The following is a 6,642-nucleotide window of genomic DNA, read 5'->3' on the forward strand; positions in this document are numbered from 1 at the left end:
GGAATTTATTTTATAAAATATTTACATGTTGAATGTTGAACTAGTGTGTTTTGTGAAGCCGTTATGCAATTTTTAATTTTATTGGATGCCCTAACTGAGACTGTGAAATTGTGCTTAAATATTGTGTGTTTAAATAATTGACTAGTATATGTGGATTAGATGTATATGAGTTGTCTCTGTTGGAATTGATTTCTAGAGTTGGTCTTCGATTTGGAGTGGTTGCAATGTACATTCCGTGGAAGTCAGTCCTAGTTTAAGAAACTGGTGCTTGGTAGTGATCAAGTCCTGTTTATAGTGAGTGGAGAAGTAACTTTGGGCAGTTGGGTCTAAAACATACTAGGACCGGTTAGACAATTAGAATAAATTAATTGTTAATTATTGAGAGCCTTTCTTTGTTTGTAGGATAGAGGAACCTTAAAAACTTGAGTTGGCACATCCTTGATCATATAGCAGCCCTAGCCTAGTCTAGTCAGTTGTGACTAGTCATATGTGCTGGCGTTGAAGATGAGTTTGATGCGTTCAGACATATGGGTCCTCTCCGGTGACCAATTAAGGGAAAGTAAGATCTCTACTATGATGAAAATTAGACAAGTAGTTTACCAAATAGGAACCATTTTGGGTGTTTGATGGGAAGTGAAGGAGTGATTTTGAGAGTTTGGGGTATTGAGTGCATTTGGTCTGTTTGGGCAGTTTAGACAAGTCAGTTGTGACTTGTTAGACAGATAAAATTGAACTAAAACACATTAAAAATGGCAGAATTGAATTAGAGTCCATAAGTCATAGGATGCGATGTTTTGAAGTTAAATTCAAGCCTAAACAACTTTAGAATCACTGTATACTTGGTAAAATCCATCTAGATAAGTTTAAATCGGTGCCTATCACAAATTTGAAGTGTAAGAAGTTAGGTTAGTATTTGGAGTAGTGCTGGAGTTAGAAAAGTATGATACATATAATATGAAAAGTATGATACATATATACATATATTATTAATATAATATGAAACGCACAATATATATATATATATATATATATATATATATATATTATTAAATAATATGGAAATATAAGATAGGAAAGCATGATATATATTATATTAATATAATAGGGATATATAAGATGCAGGAGAGTACGTATGATATAAATTGTTATCATAATATTTATATATAAAAGAAAGTATGAGATATATTATATTAATATATTATATATAAAGATGCAAGAGAGTAAATATGATCATAAATTATATTAAAATAATATTGTTTTATAGAAAATTAGTAGTAAAGATTACGTATGATATTAAATTTTACCTATGGGGATGTATTATTTTACAAGAAATTGTAGAGTTTTGTAGTGTGATTGAGATAACATGACAGTATTGTCTATTTAAGATGATTGGAAGTGGTTGTGGAGTATGTTCTGGTACATATGACATGATCTTTAAAGCTTAAACATGTGGTTTGATTATAATTCAAAGGTGTGTGAATTGGAAAAGACTGAAACATGATTTCATGCTTGCTTATGGTAGTTTCAAAATGTAGAATGTTTTGGTGAGATTCTTAGTGTTTTAGAATGAAAGTAGGAGCTTAGTTTTGGGGGTCGTCCTGACGCTCCAATGGCCTTTCTTCTCACATAGAGAGGATTATACCATGTGGTGAGGAGTAGGTCTTAGTTAATGTTTCAAGGATGATTGTACTCCTAATGTTTCAAGTACATCTCTAACTGCTTTCTTTTATTTAATGGATGACATCTAGATTATATATGCATGTCGTATATTATTGTGATGTCACGGTAACAACAAAATTATTTGTTATTTATTATGTTTAATTTTATCTTAGTTGTATTTAAGTATTGTTGGGTTAATGTGAATTTTACGTTGTTGTTAATGTGAATTATTGTTGTGGTTAATATAGATTAAATTGTTGGGATTAAAATATTATGTGTAGAAATTTAGGAGTTGATATTTTAAGTAAGAAAATTTCATTGTTTCATAATTTGGATGTTATAAGATCATATATGTTATTTGTGACACTCTAGCACTGACGAGGGCGGGGAGTGATCGCCAATGCAAGAGGCACGAACAAGGAGCAATTCCTAGTAAGCTTCCAGTTGAAGGGGCACATGGAAGAATCAAACATACACCGGAATGAGAGGAATCTAGAGACTGTATAGGTATGAGACTATAGAGTTGAAGGATAGCTTAAAGGAATTGATTTGGCTACCATAAAAAACACACACACACATATATATATATATATATATATATATATATATATATATATATATATATATATATATATATATATATATATATATTAAAAATGTTTAAAATTCTGAATTTATTAGAATACAGTGAATGTGTTATAAAAATCATCACTACGTATAATTATAGCTAGTATTATGTCATCCTCTTTTTTATTTGTAGTTATTACAACATTTGAATTTCTTTATATAGTCTTCTTTGATGTTTGATTGTGATCCACCAATCAGGATATTCCATGGCTTCACAATATCGTTACTTGTTGTGTCCAATTTTATTATACTGAATACATTACACTTTTAGAACCTTTTTATTGTTTTATTTATTTTCTTATCACGACAAATGTGGAATCATAAATTTTATTTTTGAATATTATTCACCAGGGTGTTTTTTTTCTATATCAATGTATGAGATTCTTCTAACAAGAAATATATCACATCAAGATATTTCTTCTTTACTACTTTAGTGGCAATGTATAATTCCTTATAAATCCTAACCAACTTTCTATGATGGATTAACATTCTATTATTTTTGTTTTACCATTGTCTTAATTTAGAGCAAACACCATCAATTATATCTGTTTTTAACAGAACATCACAAAATATAAAAAATATTTTACATATAAAATATAACTATCAAAACCTGCATTTTATACATATCCAAACTTGATATAATAATTTCATTATAACATCAGTACTGTGAAAAAAGGGTCAAAAAGAAATAAGTGAAGTTTTTTAACTTGGGAAATAAAGCACCTTTTTAGTATATTTTAATTGTAATCCAAAAAATATCTTCGTCTTTGATAATTATAAAAGGGAAAAAATGCAACTTTAACATAGGTGTGCACCCAGGCTGGACTCAGCAGACAAGTGTCCATGTGACAGGTTTTTAGTAGGTATCTTTTATATATATATATCTTTAAAATACACTACGCCTTCTTTTGTTTTATTTGAGTAATATTATACTTGTTCTTTCGTTTTGAGCTCCAAAAAGCTATCTGAAATTTATAAAATATTTGTGGAGGTCAACCAGTGAAAAGTGAGTGTATATAGTGAAAGTGAGAGTTTGAACATAATTTGTTCTTTGCACTATTTTATGAGAATAAAAAATAGTTAATTTGTGTAGAACTTTCTGTTATAGTACGTTCCGAAGCTCTCAGGGAATATTAGTACATGGCAGCTAATAAACTAATTACATTCTTAATTATATGTGCTTAGATTACATTCTATATAATAATGATTAAATAACTTTGTGACCTTATTTATGCGAGTACGTGTCTAGTTCCCATTCACTAGACTCATGTTCTCGAGTAATCGTACTGTATCAAACAAAAACAAAAGACATTCAAATATTATTAATCTATGTTTTCAATAAATATATATATATATATATATATATTAAATATATATTAAAAATTAGTATAAAGATCATTTATATTTGTAATGTTTATAAATTTTACAAAAGGATAAACATTTTTCAAATAGATGAGTCATTGTTATTTTCATCTTTTTCTACATTTACTTCGAATCATGATTTTCAACATTATTAATCACTAAAGGAAACATAAATTAATTATTAATTAATATTAAAATAAAAACATTATTAAGTTCACAAAAAATTAAAATATATATAAAAATCATTTATATCAATAATTATTTTAATCTTACTTTATAAATATTTTTTAGAAATAAAACATTATTGTATTAATATTATCTTTTAAATCATCATTTATTTAAATTTAAATTTTTTTATCTAATTGTATTTTTAAATTTAACTATTTTTTAATTAAAATTATTTACAAAATAAATAAAAATTAATTAAAAAATTATTTATACTTGATTTTATAAATACAATAATAATAATTTTGTTATTTTTTATTATATAAAAAAATAATACATGTGTATTTACTTGTAATTATAAAAGTAAATATAAATAATTTTTATAATTTGATTATAAATAATTTTTATTTATTTTGTAGATTATTTTTATTTATTTAATTTTAAAATAGTTACCTTTTAAAAATATATTAAGTAAAAATTGGTTAATATGTGTTATTTTTTTATGATAATGAAAAGTAATAAAATTATTATTATTATTATAAAAATTCATTTTGTATTTTTATTGTAAGTGGATTTTATTTATTTTGTAGGTTTTTTTAAGTTCTTTTAGTTTAACAAAGTAATTAATTTTAAAAATATGGTCAAATAAGAAAAACAGTTAAATTTTTAAAAAGTAAATATCAGTTGAAAGGTAAAATAGTAAAAAAAATTAATTTAATTTTAAAAACACTTATATAAAAAGTAAAATAGAAATAAAAGAAAATGAATCCTTTTATACCAAAAATGGTATAATAGTATAGAAATAGATAGTATAAATAAAATCAGTAGTAGAACCAGTATAAAAAAAAAAGTTACTGAAAGTTATGAAATAAAAAGAAAATATTAATATTTATGTAGTTATCTCTCGAAATTAAATTTGAATTTTATTTTAATTGGACGCAATATGGTGTATATTATAATGATTTGATATAAATATATATAATTTGTTATTATCTAACATTTAGTAATAATATTTTTGTTCCACAACTACCATACATAAATTTAATTGAAGTAGGAAGTATTTATTCAAGAATTAGAATAATTATATTAAAACATCTTTTATCTCATCTTCAACTTGAGCCGTCAAAACGGGTAATTTGGCTTGACCCGACCCGACTCACAACGGGTTGGTCACTTAGTGAGTCAACCTAACCCGGCTCATTTATTAGCAAATCAGAAAAATCTGAATCCGACTCGACCCACCACGGGTTGGTGGGTAAACGGGTTGGCTCACTAGTCCATTTAATTACAACTTTTTTAAATAAAAAAAAAAATTACAAACTTTCTACATTCAAATCTAAACAAATTTCACTTTCAAAAAAAATGATGTTAAACTGAAGATAATTCAAAATAATAATAAAAAGTACAATATAATCCAAATGTCATCCAAAAACAAACACAAGAAACATACAAAACACCTGTTCCTTGAAGAATTTCAGTGAAGAAGTGAGAGTGACAACACCGTAAATGAGAGCAAGTTTCATGAGAGTGATTTGTGAGAGTAGATGTTATCTTTTTGGTATACAAAGTGACTGAAGATAGTATTTTATTTTTTAAGGTTTCATAAATAAAATAATAAATTAAAAAAATAAAATTAGTTAGGTAGGTTGGCGGACCAACCCGGCCTACCATGGGTTCAACTTGCATAAATCGAGTTTAAATCTGACCTGCATAAAAAAAATCTATTTTCTCAAACTTAATCCAACCCAAACCTGTAGTGAACTGGATTGGTTCGCGGGTTGTAACTCATTTTGACGGCTTTATCTTCAACAATTACATATACTTATAAAATGATTTGATTATAGAGTTCAAAACATATCACTGAAATATTATAAAAAATTCAATACATAAACTGTCTATATTCCAAAACTAAAAAAAAAAAAAGGAAAGTTGTAAATTTCATAAAAAGCTCTAATAATATTTTTCTATAAAATGCAAATCTTCTCCTAAGAAAAAAATACTAACAAATTTATTTTATTATCTATCTCATTTTGTTGATAAGCATTTCAAATATTAGTTTTTTTTTTTCATATTTGAAATTTTTACTTTTTCTAATTTATATTTATTTTGATATTTATTGAAGATGAATATAAAAATTATATTATATAAATTATTTCATATATTCATTATATGTATTTAAAACATATTAAACAAGTAACTTCGATTAAACAAATATTAAGGTGTCTATATATTAATTATATTAATTTGATAATATATATTAAACGATACAAATATTATATCAATCTATTATTACATATTAGATAATTTTATCAATTATATGATTATGCCAATTTTACAATATATTACAAAAATTTATTTATATACTAATTATCAAGTTTAACCATAAATATTATTAAACGAATATATCCATATATTAATTAGAGTCTAATAATATATATTAAATAAATTTTTATCAATACAATTAAATTAATCAATTAATATTATATCAATCTATTCATATATTAATTTATATTTTTAACAAGTTACCTTCGTATATTTTTACTTATCTTTATATTTTTAACGGTTTATTATATTTTTATACATATTTTATCTTTTATATTTTTACAAAGTGTTATTTATATTTTTTATAAAAATATTAACTTTTAAATTTATAAATTATTTTTATTCAAAACTTACTAATAAACTTAAAAATATTTATTATTATTTTTCATTAATCTTTAATTCTCATAAACACACAAACCAACTTCATCACACTACCATGTGCCTACTTTAAAACTAGTTAATAATTAAAGTATGGAAGGATGCTATAATTCCCACTATTACTTATTC

The sequence above is a fragment of the Vigna radiata genome, chromosome 6 (assembly GCF_000741045.1).
Source record: "Vigna radiata var. radiata cultivar VC1973A chromosome 6, Vradiata_ver6, whole genome shotgun sequence".
In the NCBI taxonomy this organism is placed as follows: Eukaryota; Viridiplantae; Streptophyta; class Magnoliopsida; order Fabales; family Fabaceae; genus Vigna; species Vigna radiata.